Raw genomic sequence first — 16,158 nt, 5'->3', positions numbered from 1 at the left:
ACAATCACACAGCATTTTGTTTGGTCATCCTCATCTGGGAGCGTCCAAAGAGCCAGGAGAGAAAAGAAGCCTCCTCAGGGATTTTTTCCTTACAGTACAATTTTTACAAAAAGCTGAGTGTACAACTTGCAAAATAATAAGCTTGGGTGATAACACAAGCTTCAGCTACAATTATCCCAAAGAACAAGTCTGCTGCTCAAGCTTCTAACTTAGCCTTGTGACTACAGAGCAGTCCAAAATGTCACGTTAGAGTTAAAGTGACTGCAGCCAATTAGGTAATTTCCACCAAATTGGGTCCATTAATATTTGGACATTATCTTGAGGGAGAAATAGGACTCCCCAGGTGCAATGTGGCTTGTGAAATATTAGTTTTGGACCATCACAAATCAAGATCCAAGGGTATGTTAAATTATTCAGCATTCTTGACCTCATTATTAAGTGACTTCATATGGGTTTTTGCTCATATTCATATCATCTTCGGCTCCAAGGAGCTTCATTGTGTTTCCTTCCCACAGCCATTTCCCTATTTCATCTTCTGTTTGCCTTCTCCACTTTTTATGATTTAGAGATTTAGTGTATATCTTTTTATTTTTCATCCTATTTAATTTTATAATTTAAAGATCAAGGCATGGTTTTGTTCGAGGAACACACAATAAGAACACTTGCTAATATAATGACACATATCAGAAATACACTATTAGTTAGAAATTGGTTCCTATGCCTCTCTTTACTAGCACACAACCTCAGGTAATAAAAAAATGTCCCAGCTTAACATCTTGCTTGGCCCATTGTGTATGGAACAGAGAGCTGTAACATGGCTTTTTAACCTAGTCAGAACTTAACACCAAGTCTGCTTCTGGAAATATTCTAAAATTATAGAATAAATATTATTATTATTTTTTTAATAATGAGAGAAAGACAGAAAAACACCCCAGGAAGAACATGTACCAAAGATGTTTGTTGATTTCATTTTGTCCCAAAGATGTTTAGAACAATGGTTAGTTAATACTGACAGGTTAGTTAACACAACCAGTAAATGTATTGGATAGTTAAAACTTTCAATTGGTGCTCCTATAGGTTCTAGAGAACTTTAGCTAATGGCACAATTGTCCTAAGAATATTATCAGCAGATAGCACTGAAGTTTATAAGTTAAAATGCATCATTGTGGCAAAGCAATGGAATGGATCTAGAATGTGAATATCACTGTGTCACCAAATTAGTGAACACCTGCTCTTACAATGGTGTTCCTTATGAGATTAACAAAAAGAAATTGGGGTAACATTAAATACGGTTCTTCTTTTATATTGGTGTATTTTTTGTAATGTTGCTCAGTATTCAAATCATAACAAATATTTTGAAAGCAGAGACACAGAACTCCATTTCATCACACTCCAACCGATGGCACCAGAGCAGGTAAATTCACTTTAAAGTGTTCATCCTGATAAATCAACTTCTGACTCACTCCAGAGTGAAGCTGTCAGCCCTTAGGTGCCCACTGACATAGAGAATTTTTAGCCAACTAAATACAGACATTAAAATAATGTTTGAATTAGTTTAATCACAGTGGCCTAGATTCTCATGCTCCCCAGGACACTGCTGCATCTCTTCCATGTGTGAGATGTATGGGAGGGCAGGGCAGGAAGGAGAATTTAGGTCAATTACCTTTTGAAGTGTGATTCCTTTAATAGCTACTCAAGGTAGCATCTTGCTAACTGAGCGGTATATAATAAAAGTGACCTTTGCTGTTTCTTTAAATACTACTTTTGGTTAAAAGCAATCAAAGTATTACATTTGTGCAAGAAAAAAAAAAGATCAAGAGAAGTTTCAGCCATATTCTTTCTGGGATCTACTAGGAAGGATTAGGTATGTGGTTTACCTTTCTGAAAGCCTGGGCTTGAAAGCAGGTATCTTCATTTCAGAAAGTAGGTGCCTCTCCCAGCTGGGCCTTTGCTTTCTCCATCTGTAAGTTGAGGGGACAAGTAGTTTAGATGTCACCTCTAGACCTTTGGTAAATATATTAAGAACATTTTAAAAAAATGAAGTAGATGAATGTATAGAGGGTGTGATATGGAGGCAGAGAGCATTTGCTATGGATCCATTCTCCAAAGTTAAATATATATATATATTTCAGAGAGAAAGGGAGAGTAAGAGAGAGAGAGAACCATTGATTGGCTGCCTCTTGGATGCCCACATTGGGGATCAAGCCTGCAACCTGGGCATGTGCCCTGACTGGGAATTGAACCATAACTTCCTAGTTCATAGGTTAAAGCTCAACCCCTGAGTTACGCCAGCCAGGCTCATTAGCTCTTGAAGAAGATAAAACAACATAATGAATATAGGGAACATCTTCTGATTATCTTTAAAAAAATGATGCAAAATTTCTAAACATTACTGAGAAAATTAATTGCTCTTACAGTTATAAAAATAATACACATTGATGGTAGAAAATTTGAAAGCTATGGAGACATATAAAGAAAATAAAAAATTCCCATGAATCTTACTATTCAGAAATAACAACTTACTGAAATTCCTCCCAGTTTATATGCATGCACACAAAAACATGTATGTATACACACACACACACACACACACACACACACACACTGAAAAAAGTTCTGAGGAAAATAGGAAGCTGCACTTCATTCATTCATTTATTCAACTGGTTACAACTTTGTATCCACCCACTTTCCCTTATTTATATACTAGAGGCCCTGTTGTAGGAAGATTGCTGCAATAGGGCTTCCTGCTGCAGTTGCCACCCCACCTGCTTCCCTCCTTTCTCCCCTGGCCTGCTTGCTTGCTTCTCTGCAGCTTCGGGCCCTTCTGTAGCACTTGGCTTCTTTCTACACTGTCTTCAGTCTTCCTTTTGGCTTGGATATGCAAATTAACTGCCATATTGGTTGGGTTAATTTGCATACTCACCCTGATTGGCTGGTAGGTGTGGCTTGTGGATGTAGCAAAGGTATGGTCAATTTGCATTTTTCTCTTTTATTAGATAGGATTGAGTCAGCCAAAAAATTTTGTTTTAATAAAGTGAAAAAAGTAAGTTTATTTTAGACCTACAAAGAACTATACCAGTGAAATGATAAGAACCTGTTTTCTGTCATTGCCTTTCTTTCATCAGGCTTATGGGTTATTAGAAAGTTAAGATGGCTTTCAAAGATGAATTAGTTACATGTTGAATTTCAACAAATATCCAATGGTGAAAGCAAAGCACACAATCCATTAAGCCCTCTGACTGTTCATTATGAAATTCTGAATTTTTAACCATCTAGAAATGTAATCCAGGCTCAGATTTATTTTTCATCCTTCAAGACTGCAAATGCTAAATAGAGCATGGGCCTCTTCTTAGGGCCTCAGTGATGACAAGTGGGCAGAGGAGGAAAGTGCCCTGTTCTTCCCCCGGGTCTGTAGTTGCCATACTTGCCCAGCACCACGCCTCACTCACCAAGCTTGCTGGTGGCTACCACTCTCTTTCCTGGGAAACTAGAAGGATGCAGATCTAGCCCTTTGCAACCCCCCTGCCTTCCCCCCCCCCCCAGGTCATCTTCCAATAAACATAAGCCAAACAGTTGAAGGAAGGATTTGTTCCCCATGTATGGATGGGTGAAACGAGAGAAACTGGGGAGCAGAATGAGAGATTTAAATCAAAAGTATTTAAAAATATCTCTGGATGTGCATTTCAAGGCCATTGAGGAAAAAGCAAGGCTTTGGGATCATTAATCTTTCCTTTATTTATCAACAAATACTTAATAAAATCCTACTATGTGCTAGGCACAAGTCTAGTTGCTGAGAAAGCATCAAAGAAGAAAACAGACAAAAATCAAGAGAAGCCTCGCTTAGAAGGTGACATTTGAGTCAAAAATTGAGAAGGTTAGGAAATGAGTCATCTAGATATGAGAGGAGGGCGTTACAGGCTGAAGGAATAACCAGTGTCAAGGTCTTACAGTGGGAGCAGGCCTGAAGCGTTGGAAGAGAGAGAGAGAGATAAGAGATAATAAAAAATAAGATTCAAAATGTAAGGTATGAAGAGGAGTGTGAATATATGACCTTTAACATTATAAGGATTTTAGCTTTCTATTTTGGTTTGAATCTTTGTACAGTCATTTGCCAAGGTCATTAGGTTGGTTGAGTGACTCTGAACTTCTCCTTGTCTGTAAAATGGGAATCTCATTGACTGTACACAGGAATTTTTAAGTTTATAATGAAATACCTCCTGGCCGGCATGGTTCAGTGGTTGAGCATCGACCAAGAGGTCACATTTTAGTTTCTGGTCAGGGCATAGGCCCGGATTTTGGGCTTGATCCCCAGTGTGTGTGTGTGTGTGTGTGTGTGTGTGTGTGTGTATGTGGAGATGTATAAGACACCAATCAATGATTCTCTCTCATCACTGATGTTTCTGTCTCTCTCTCCCTCTCCATTTTTCTCTGAAATAAAAAAAAATATTAAAAAAATGAAATACCAAGTATAATGTCTGGCATGTGGTATAGTATTTGTTTGTTTTTTTTAAAAAAATATATTTTATTGATTTTGTACAGAGAGGAAGGGAGAGACATAGCAAGTTAGAAACATCGATGAGAGAGAGTCATCGATCAGCTGCCTCTTGCACACCCCCTACTGGGGATGTGCCCGCAACCAAGGTACATGCCCTTGACCGGAATCGAACCCGGGACCCTTCAGTCTCCAAGCCGACGCTCTATCCACTGAGCCAAACCGGTTTCGGCTGGCATGTGGTATATTTGTAATAAATCTTGGTTCCTTTATTCCTCTGGGAATCTACATCTATTTTATAAATGTATACATAAACATAAAAGGGTGATGTAATTGACCAATAATTACCCAGAGGTAGGAATCCAGGTAGACTTTAACTTTGTAAATAAATAATAATTTCCCCCCCTCACCCTCCAGAATAAGAAAAGCCACACTATCACCAACACAAATTAATGGTTTTGGAAGGTAGGTTGGGTATTCAAACTGATCAAGGAACTAAATCTTGAATGTATCAGCCATTAGTGAGGACTGATATATACAGGTAAATCTCATTATTTCCCATTTTCATTGAGTGTCTCTTTCAAGGTTAGAAAAAAAATGCTAGCTGTCCTTCTGAGGGACATCTGAACATTCAAACAATAGCAGATAAAATGGTTGGCTTGCAAACTTTTGAAAACACCACTGCCTGCAGGGTTTAAAGGGCCTCTGAGATATCAGTGTGCTCTGCGTTAACTTTTCTAAATGATGGTGGCAGTTTTTCTCTTATGTGGTGGCATCATTAGAGCTTCACTTGAGTTCACAGAAATCATTTTCTGGCTAAGTTTCCACTCGAACTCAGTGGCTATAGAAGTGGAGCATCAGTGAGGAGGCAATTAGTTATCTAGTTATGATGACTTTACTTACTTAGTACATTTTTAGCAGAAGGAAAAATGACAAAAACTTAAAATAATTCCATAGAAATATACAAGTGACTTCCCCCCCCCCCCCACAGATCATTAGCACAGTGGACAGGATTTCAAAAAAGGCATCAACACCTATAACATCCTCTCCTGTTGTATTATTCAGTTGTCAAAAGTGAATAGGGCTATGAGGGACCACTTTACTAAAAGTTAGAATGTTTAGTGTTAGAAGGCCTGAGACTATGGGAAGAACTGAAGATGGATTCCTCTTTGTAGGCCAATAGCAACCGCGCCTAAGTTATTGCCAAGACAATTAGCTATATCACCTTTGGATATTCTGCTGGACAAAGGCCCTTTTAGGAGCTTTAAAAATTATTTGCCAAAGAACTCTCTAGGTCTAGGGCAGTGGTCGGCAAACTCATTAGTCAACAGAGCCAATTATCAACAGTACAATGATTGAAATTTCTTTTGAGAGCCAAGTTTTTAAAACTTAAACTTCTTTTAACGTTACTTCTTCAAAATATACTTGCCCAGGCTGTGACATTTTGTGGAAGAGCCACATTCAAGGGACCAAAGAGCCGCATGTGGCTCGTGAGCCGCAGTTTGCCGACCATGGGTCTAGTCTAGGGGAACACTAGTCTCTGTTTGCTTTGTATGAATGCTATCATACAAAATTTGCTTTTAAGCACAGATGCATTATTTGTTCACGACCCTCTGGACTTAATTTGGGAGTTTACAAAAAGTCTGGATTATCCCCACTTAATGAGAAAAGGAATTTTCCTAAAACATTTGTCTTGTTATTTTTTATGAGTAGAAAAAAAATCACTTCCATTTCCTTCTAACTTGTCCTGTTACGAATCAAAGATCAAAACACACACACACAAACACATAGTCCATTTTACCTTCTTCCAAATTATCTATAATAATAAAAGCATAATATGCTAATTAGACTGGATGTCCTTCCTTCTGGACAAAGTTGCAGCAGGCAAAGGCAGCGGCAGAGACCCCTGGCTGCATCAGTGGAGGCGGGAGGGCCGGGGCCATGGCCCTTGCATGAATTTCGTGCATCAGGCCTCTAGTATCCTGATATATATATATATGTTATATATATGAAGTAAGACTTTAAAAACCATACACACTATAATTTATAGCTCCAAATGAGAACTGGCCTTTCTGAAGTCATCTAAAGAGGCAATTCATTTTTTCCCCCCCACAGATACAAGTAAAAAATTTGGGAACTCTTCTCTAGGTAGTAGTATTTTCATGACCTCTGGGTCATGAAAATTATCATTATCAGCAAATGTCACCACTTGACATTGACAGTAGATTTGTATTTCTAAAAATAGCTAAAAATCAGTTGGAACCAAACTTCAGTAATAAGTAAGTCAAACTTAGGTATGACCATAAAGTAATGAATTAATACTTTTTTTTTAGGAAGTCTTATAAATTGCTTTTTTTTATAAGACAGATTTATTGGAAAATGATTCACATACCACAAAATTTACTCATTTAAAGTGTACAATTCAATGATTTTGGTACAAGCACTGATATGTGTAACCATCATCACAGGTAACTTAAAAATATTTTCATAACCACTAAAGAGAAATCCTTTATACTTTAGCCATCACCCTTCTTCCCTCCTACCCTACCTGGGGTCACTAAGCTACAGGGTAACACTCCTTTGACCATAAGAGTAAAGACTCAATTAATCAACCACATTAGTTAAAGGTGCTTCTTCTTCTTCTTTTTTTTGTTTTTGTTTGTTTTTTTGTTGTTGTTAATCCTCACCGAGGATATTTCTTCCACTGATTTTTTTTTGAAGTGACAGAAAGAGAGAAACATCAATGTGAGAGAGACACATCCATGTGAGAGGGCTGGGGATCGAGCCTATAACTGAGGTATGTGCCCTTGACTGGAATTGAGCCTGGGATTCTTCAGTCCAAGGGCTGATGCTCTGAGAAAACCAGCTAGGACTATTGTTTGTTCTACACTTAGTTTTTACAAAAAATATTTACACATGTATTGGACACCCATAGATCAGATTCTGCTTTGTATACAGTAGGGATTTACTAAGTAACTTAAGTATGGTAGTGGCTATAGAATTTCCTTGAAAGACGAGGTTAGAGGCAGCAAGTTGGAAGGAGGAGTACCCTGAAACTCTGTTTGCACAGCACATAGGTATGACCTACACAATGTGATTCATCTACAATAAAAATAGGGAAACTGGTGAAGATTATAGGGATCCTAAAGCTTCTCCTTTTTTCCAGTGGCTTGGCATTTCCACCGAGAATCTGAGGAAATGTAATTTGAGAATAAAATGTGCTTTCTTAGATTTATCCATGACCAGTCACACAAATACAAGCACAGGACCATTCCTTCTCTTTGTTTCAAGCTTGGATACATATGAGTAAGTTGATGGACAGATGTGTAAGAGGATGTGTGGATTTGTGGTAGGAGGGGTAACCAAGCAGATAAATGAATAGGAGATAGAAGTGTCTTGATGGGAGAAAATGGACTAATAAGTGGATAAAAGTATGGCTAGTAGTAAAGAGGACTTCTGTTTAGTGCAGCAATGCAGGCTGCCGGCAAATAGTAATCCAATATATATCTTAATAGTCCAAGAGATTAGTCAGCCAAACCACAAAACCAGGTTCTGATGGAATACTTTTAAAACATTCAATTTCATCCACTCTGGTACCTCTGAAAGTTAAAAATTGCCTCACTGGGTTCAAGCAGCTCTGACTAATTTTCCCCATCCAGTTCTCTCCAGATCTTTGGTGTGGATCAACAGCCCATGAGAAAAAAAAAAAATGAGTGAGGGGTCACATGCATTCCTGGCAATCAATTACCCAGAGGCTTTAAAATGGGGACGTAAAAATGGTGGCGGCTTTCCCTAGAGCTGCCCTCGGAAGAAAGGATAATCCATGAGACAGGATAAAAACACACTGAAAGGAGAGGGAGTTTGGGACTGGCTTAGGGATTTTTCTCACCCCTTTCTAGGTTTCTTTGTTAGAAAACAAACAAACAAAAAACCTATGCAATACAATTCCTCCCCTGCCTTTCTCTTGCTTGGAATTAAAAATCGTCTACTGAAGACGTTCTCACTTTAAAACCCAGTCAGGTGCTTCCCACTATCATGGAAGGTGTCCGAAGAATAAATTGCCCCTATCAGAAAGAAAGTATTTTAGTTCTGCCACAAGCAGTAAAATCTATGTGTATGTCTCTCCAAAGGCAACTCCATTTTTGCTTCTCTCCTCTCATTTTCTCTTTGATGCATAAAACCTGTAGACTGGAGCACTATGATTGCATGAGGCTCTGGAGCAGTGAAATTGTAAATATTCATTGGAATTCAAGTTAGCTCTCCCAGGCCTCTCCTAGGGCTGTGCAGCTATGCAAACGGCGGTGCTGCATTAGCGCACAGCCTGCAGGCCACCTATTTCCCTTAGCCCCTTGGACCCTTTCTGTAGAGTGAACTCATGCAGAGAGACTGGCCCTTAAACACCATTTCAATCTACTATTTCACTTGTTTTTCCTTTACTCCCCTGACTGCTGATTCTTACTAATTCTGTCTATCAGTCCCGAATATGCATTAAAAAGAGAACCATGTCTTGACTAAAAACAGAGTCTGAATGCTCTCACTGTGCATGTGCTCAATCTATTTAGGATATTAATCAGATTCCAGCCATTTCATGAATATACACACAAATACACACACAAAGACACACATGTGTGCTAATATGCAGCAGCTCTAGATGAAAAAACTAGAACAGATGCCCACTCTAATTAAGATACAAGAGCACTCATGAGTTTATTCCACCTTTTTCCAAGTTAAAATCTGCAGGAATCAAAAGAAATTAATAGGGGATTGGGAATACAATAAAGAATGACTTATATATATATATAGAACATAAAAATTCAGCCAGAAGGAAATTGTGTTCTCAATTGAAGGTGAAGGTTCAAGTCACAGCCCTCCCCCACACCCCCCCGGACCACTCCCTGATATATCTTCTGAATGCCAGATGATTAGATTCCAACAGAATTCAGGGCACCTGCAATATTAACTTCAAAATAATCCAGGGAAGAAATCGATGCATAGAAAAATGACCTATAGAAAGCAATTTATAGAGGTATTTTTTTTTTAAAGAGAGAGAGAGATGTTATTAATGTTGAAACATTTCAATGCAAAAGAAAGTCTAGATTGAAAATCTTTGGACCTGGCCAACATTTAGATTTAATGAGGAAGTGAAAAATTACTTTTAGTAACAAAAATATAGGAATGGTCAAAATTTAATATCTACAAGGAAATTTTAAAATTTGATTTAACGAAGTGAGTTCATGAGCAAAAGGCACTCTGCTAGGCATTCCGAGGGACACAAAGATGAATGATATGTGTGTTCTATACCTTGAAGGGTTTAGAATTTAGCAGCAGAGTGAAGATGTGCAGAAACAGCCAGCTATAAAAGGGCCAAAATACTGTTACCTTGAGGGGGGATTTTTAAAAATATATTTATTTTATTGATATTTTACAGGGAGGAAGGGAGAGAGATAGAGAGTTAGAAACGTCAATGAGAGAAAAACATTGACCAGCTGCTTCCTGCACACCCCCTACCGGGGACGTGCCCGCAACCAATGTACATGCCCCTGACCGGAATCGAACCTGGGACCTTTCAGTCCGCAGACCAATGCTCTACCACTGAGCCAAACCGGTTTTGGCTTGAGGGGGGGATTTAAAACGGAATAATGAGCAACTTCATGACAGAGGAAAATCAACCAACTCTGGAGCAGGAGAAGGATCTGATAGATGGAGTTGGATGGAAGGAAATGTCCATCTCTGCAGAGAAGTGTTTGGATTGAATTGTGCCTCCCTCCCCCCAAATATGTTGAAGTTTTAATCTCCAGAAGCTGAGATCATGACTTTATTTGGAAATAGGGTTTACAGATTCAATCAAGTTAAGAGGAGGTTGTACTGGATTAAGAATAGCCCTAATTCAATGACTGGTGTCCTTCTAAGAAGAGGGAAATTTGGACACATATACCCGGGGAGAAGACTATGTGAACATGGAGGCAGAGATTAGAGTGATGCACTTACAAGCTAAAGGAACACCAAGGATTGCTAGCAACCACCAGAAGTTAGAAGAGGCTAAGGAGGATTCTTACCCTAGAGCCTTAAGAGAGAATAGGACCCTACCAACACCTTGATTTTGTATTTATAGCCTCCAGAACTGTGAAGAGAATAAATTTCTGTTGTTTTAAACCACCCATTTGTGGTGCTTTTTATGGAAGCCCTAAGTAACTTATATAAGAAGAAGACATGGATTAGAGGTGGGAAGTGTAGAATTTATTCTAAAAGTTTGGCTTGGTTAGAGAGCAGTGTGTGTAAAGACCAATAGTAGGAATTATGTCAGGAAAAATAAGAGGACCCGGATTGTGGATTTAGGGTCTTTATCTGTAGTCTGTATAGCATAATTAAGAAAGGGAGCAATGGAAGATTCAAGATAAGTGGAAGAAATGGGAGTGGTTAGCAGGCAACAGTGATATTTGAGATGAGAGGTGACAACCTGGCTAGTGGCAGTAATTATGGAAAGAAAGCCATGGATTTGAGAGAGGCAGAGGTAGAATTAATAGAACCTGGAAGGTCGAAACCGTTTGGCTCAATGGATAGAGCATCAGCTTGGGGACTGAAGGGTCCCGAGTTCGATTCTGCTCAAGGGCATGTACCTTGGTTGCGGGCATATCCCCGGTGGGGGGTGTGCAAGAGGCAGCTGATCGATGACTCTCTCTCATCGATGTTTCTAACTATCTCTCTCCCTTCCTCTCTGTACAAAATCAATAAAACAATATTAAAAAAAAAAATAGAACCTGGAAGACTAATAAGGTGAAAGGGACATAAAAACTATTTAAACTTTGAAGGCTGGAGGGTGGGATGGGAAGATCAAGATGCTATTATCAAATACAGATATTCCAGGAGGCAGAGTTGGTTTGGAGACTGTTGAGAAGAGTTTAGCTTTTAGTAAATGTAGAAGCCCAGCAGAATGCTGAAATGTGTACCTGTAGCATGAGATTTGTTTCAGATCCAGGGTCACTTGACTGAGGGATAGTAAAGGGACTGGAAATGGTCGAGATCACCAAGGGAGTTCTGTGAGCATAAAGGAAAGAGTTGAAAATTGGGAGAACCTCTATTGGGGGGTGAGAGTAGGAATAGGCAAAGACAAAGTAGAGGCAAGAGGGTAACCAAAATCAAACCAAGTCAAGGAAGCCAAGGAACATTATTTCATGAAAAAGATGGCGATCAATGACATATAATGCTGCAGGGAGATTGAGGAGGACAAGGACAAGTTTAAGTGACTGGTATGGGAGGTCATTTTTAAAGGATTTAGAAATGACTAAGGGGTTACAGGGGCTAATATGTATATATTATTCTTTTGACAAGTTTGATAATGAATGGAAAAAGAAAGATGAGATAATTTTTTTTGTTCTTTATGTTTTAAGAGAAAAATTCAGAGCATATCTACATATATAAAATGCTAATATGCTAAGTATCTATCCAACTGTCCAACTGTCAACTATGATGAGCACTGGTCATTTACAAAGAAATGGCACTGCAGACGTAGTGTTGACAAAGCAACACTTGGTTTTCCCCAAGTGGACACAGGCCCTGCTATCACCCTGAAGCAACACTCCACCAAATTGCAGACAATGCTGCCGAGACCCGATGGCACAAAATGTGGCCCACAGCCCAGCCCAACCCAGAAACAGTTGCTGTGGGCACCGGGTAATGATGTCATGCAGCAACCGGCTTCCTCTCCCTAGTGACTAGCCTCCTTAGAGTTTCTCAACTTAGGAACACAACTTGCTTTGTAGCCAGGTTAAAACATTTTACACTTTAACCAAATGTCTGTGAAGTATTTCCCCATGCTTCATCTCATTTGATCCTCACAGAAGTCCTAGAGTAGGTAAATAGGAGACTCAGTAGAATCCAATTTTCTTTTCAATAGCTGGAACATGGAGATTTAGAAAGTTTAGAAACTTGACCTGACTGAAAAGAAGTAAGAAATGGCGGACCTTAAAAATGACTTCAGGTTTTCTCACTGTGCAGAATATAGTCAAACACTGCTGCATTAAATATTTTACCCTTTATTTTCCCTGCGTGATCTATAGTAATAATCTGCTTTGTGTTGATATTTACTGCTGTGTTGCTGACAATTACCTGAAAGAGAAGTTGGATGCTTTGGTGGGCTGGAAAAAGTTTAGCTACATCAGAAATCAGGTCTAATTAAGCAAATTTATTCTATATCTATAAAAGGCTAAGTTGATTCACACATGCGCAATACATATAAAGCTCTTGCTGGCACCAATCGCATGGTTGTGTTTTGATCTGTCATTATTGATTGTGAATTTGGTTGACACTTCTATTATAGTATGCCAGGCCACTAGTTAATATATAAAAGGGAAAAAATCAAGGTTTGGGAGACTTGTAAAAAACAAAATAGAGTTGGGTAACTGATGGAGCACAGCTCTGGAAGGAAGAAGGATGGATTTGAATCAAGGCAGAGAGGAAGAAGAATTAATTAGTTTTGGAAAGGAGATGGGGTACTTCCCCCTCTGAAATAGGTAAAGAGATAATTGGAGGGTCATAAACCACTTGGATGTGGAAAAAGGAAGTTGGAGGAATTCATGTAGCGAATCCCATCTAAAGAAAGCAAAGCAGGGCAACTCCTGAGACACAGGTGTGGCTGAGTGGGCTTTGAACCTGAGGGATAGGAAAGATGATATCTTTAGGGAATATGATCAGGTGAATAAAAGAACTGCTGATAGGCCTACTTGATATGGTAGCCACAATGCTAATTGATAAAATTACTTTAATTGATAAATGTAACTTTCTCTAGCAAGGTCTAACAGCTTGAGAGATGCAAGCAGGTAGAAAAGCAGATGATGATGAGAGGCCAGTGTTGGTTATAGGCCAGCTAAGGGCAAGAAAACTCAACACCAAGGGATTCCAGGGTATAGTAAAGGCTATGTTAGAACCAGCATTTGAAAGAGTTTTTGAGTGGGTGTCAATATCTTTGTGCTTCAAAGTAAACTAAAAATACTGACAGAATAAAGAATCAAGAAAAAAAATGAAGGGAAAGGATAAAATTGTATTCCTTTCTTCTTTTATGTATTCCTTCTTTCTTCTAATTTATTAATTCAACAAACCCTTGCTGAATGCCTCTCCATGTGAAGGCATGGGGCAAGAAGGCAGGTGTCAGCTCTGTCCCTATCCTTGCTAGTCAGAGATAACAAAAACAATAAACACTGCTCATACTATCCTCCAGGAACTACCTAAGTGCCTGTTTACATAATAACTCAGTACCTCAACCCTCCCATGTAGGAACAATGATCATGTTTCATTTCACCAATGAGAACACTGAACTGCAGAGAAGTTAAAAGATTTATCAAAGTCACACAGCTAGTTTCCAGCTGAGCTGAGATTTGAAATAAGTGAGTCTGGCTCCAGAGTCTGTGCCCTTAACCACACTATGCTAAATGGAACAAAAATATTTTGAAATGGGTTATAAGGAGGATGGCTATATATTCCAATCAGTCTGAGACAGACCAACTTAATGCCTATTGTCCCAGCAAAAGTATTCTTTGTACTCCCTTTCAATAGAAGGTTTAGAGGGTAAATGATCTGATCACTCTAATTATAAGACAAAAGGAATGATTGCTGGGCTCTTCTTCAAACAATTAATTTTTGGCTCATGTGATGAATAGAGATAAAGGACTGGAAGGCTAAGAAAAATGAATGAAAGGCTGCCCTTTGCTATGATATACAGCCTCAAGACCTAAAAGACCAGCTTCTTTGATCCTTTTAGTAAGATCACAGCTCCCTCTCCGTCCCTACTGGTCTCTGTCCCGCTGAGCACTTTAACCCTACTGTTTTAAACTAAAGGAGAAATACAGAAAGGTACATTCACCAAGCTGCCACCAAATGGAGTTCTGCACACATATTCTTTAAGAGGTAATGGAAATTGAATGCACAAAACCCTACAGCAAATCTGTTCTCCCATTTCTCTCTTCCTTATCTCCTTTCCTTATCTTCACCCCCTGGGCCAGCACTCCACCATTCAGGAATAATACCAGGAGTCATACACTCATGCAGCCTCAGCCAGATGACAGCTCATTTACAGCAATGTTGGCTGTTTTGTGGTTGTTGGTAATGGCTTCACTTCCTTAGCTCCTTCTTATTGTTTTCAGCTTCCAATGTGAAAACAAGGAAATTGGTACCAGCCAACTGGTACCCTAGGGGAAAAATGTGCTCTTGTCATTGCCAAATTAGTCACCTTGGAAGATGCAGAGATGTACACTTAACTCCCCGTGGATGAAAAATGTATCACTTAGTTTTCTAATGCTTACTGATGACAGGCACGTATGCAACATTGTGATTGGCTCTTACTCCATTCAAAATGCTGAAATGTGCAAAAATGATGGTAGTGTGTAGGCCACAGCAAGCAGAGAACCAACTCAGCAAACTGAACAGAAGACATCCATCCAGGGCTTCCAATATCCTGCCGAGCAGCCATTGTTTTGTGAGGCTTTATTAGTCTCTGAGGTTTTAGTATGTTAACCCACAGAATTCTCTTATTATTTCTCTGACTGCTTTGTCTATTGTCTCCTCTGTCTGTCCTGTTTTTCCTGCCTCTGAACTCATTGGTGCAGTGAATTTATGCATTTATAGTGATTTCAATACAATTTAGATTACAAACGGTTTCAAATATATATTGAAGTTGCCCGAGGGCATTTTACCCCTTCTCCCTTCCTTACTTGATAAGCTCATCGTCTAATATGATTTCAATAATAGCTAACATTTATCATGTGTCAGGCACAAAATTGATGCTTCTACAAGGTAAGTACTTTGTCTTCCAGAGAGGGAGCTAATAAGTGAAAGAACTGAGATTTGAACCCAGGAAGTCTTGCTTTAGCACTTGCGGTATGCTCTTAGCCATCGCACTGTGACACCTATTCACAGTCAATCTCTTGGTTCTCACCTTGTGACTAGATTATGCCAATAGCTTTCTAATTTTTTTTTTTCTGGCATTGACTAAACTCAACACCATTTTTCACATGAAAGGTTTACTGTGTTGTCTATTGATTAATTTTAAAAAAATATATATTTTATTGAGTTTTTACAGAGAGGAAGGGAGAGAGATAGAGAGCTAGAAACGTCGATGAGAGAGAAGCATGGACCAGCTGCCTCTTGCACACCCCCTACCGGGGATGTGCCCGCAACCAAGGTACAGGCCCTTGACCGAAATCGAACCTAGGACCTTTCAGTCCGCAGACCGATGCTCTACCACTGAGCCAAACCCGCTTCGGCTATTGATTAATTTTAAAGTCCTCTATTAGTCCTCCAAAATTTTCTCCTTGCTTTTCTATCACCAAAGCCCACCTAAAGTCCCAATTCCAGCTAAGGATATCTGTATGCCATGCAAAATGTTCTTTCCACTTCTTGGGCTATTTCCTCTACCCAAAACACTCTTCCTGCCTCCCCTCTAGGAAACCTTTTATCTCCTCTTTATGGATTTACCTCTATTAGGCAGCCTTCTCTAACTATAAATGTTAAGAATAAATGTCATATAGTCAGGATTGGTGTCTTCTATTTCTTTATGCTTCCTATAGAGTCAAGACAAGTTTCTTATTCATTGCTATGCAGTTAAGATCGCTAGTGTACTGACAATCATCTTAACCAATATTGGAAACTCAAGCCAGAGAGCTGAGAGGCTCAAG

The 16,158-nt window shown here is 39.2% G+C and overlaps 1 long non-coding RNA gene across 1 annotated transcript in view; it reads right to left on the bottom strand.

The window, feature by feature from the left end:
- Positions 1–16,158, bottom strand: part of LOC311632985 — a 95,254-nt gene that overhangs the window by 67,462 nt on the left and 11,634 nt on the right. The window contains exon 2 of the long non-coding RNA XR_014796875.1: positions 1,878–1,961. This is a non-coding gene — a long non-coding RNA (uncharacterized lncRNA). The remainder of the gene's footprint in view (positions 1–1,877; positions 1,962–16,158) is intronic.

The sequence above is a fragment of the Pipistrellus hanaki genome, assembly GCF_964339955.1.
Source record: "Pipistrellus hanaki genome assembly, chromosome: 15".
Lineage (NCBI taxonomy): Eukaryota > Metazoa > Chordata > Mammalia > Chiroptera > Vespertilionidae > Pipistrellus > Pipistrellus hanaki.
The sequence above is the reverse complement of the archived record's forward strand: the minus strand, read 5'-3'. Positions and strand labels throughout refer to the sequence as shown.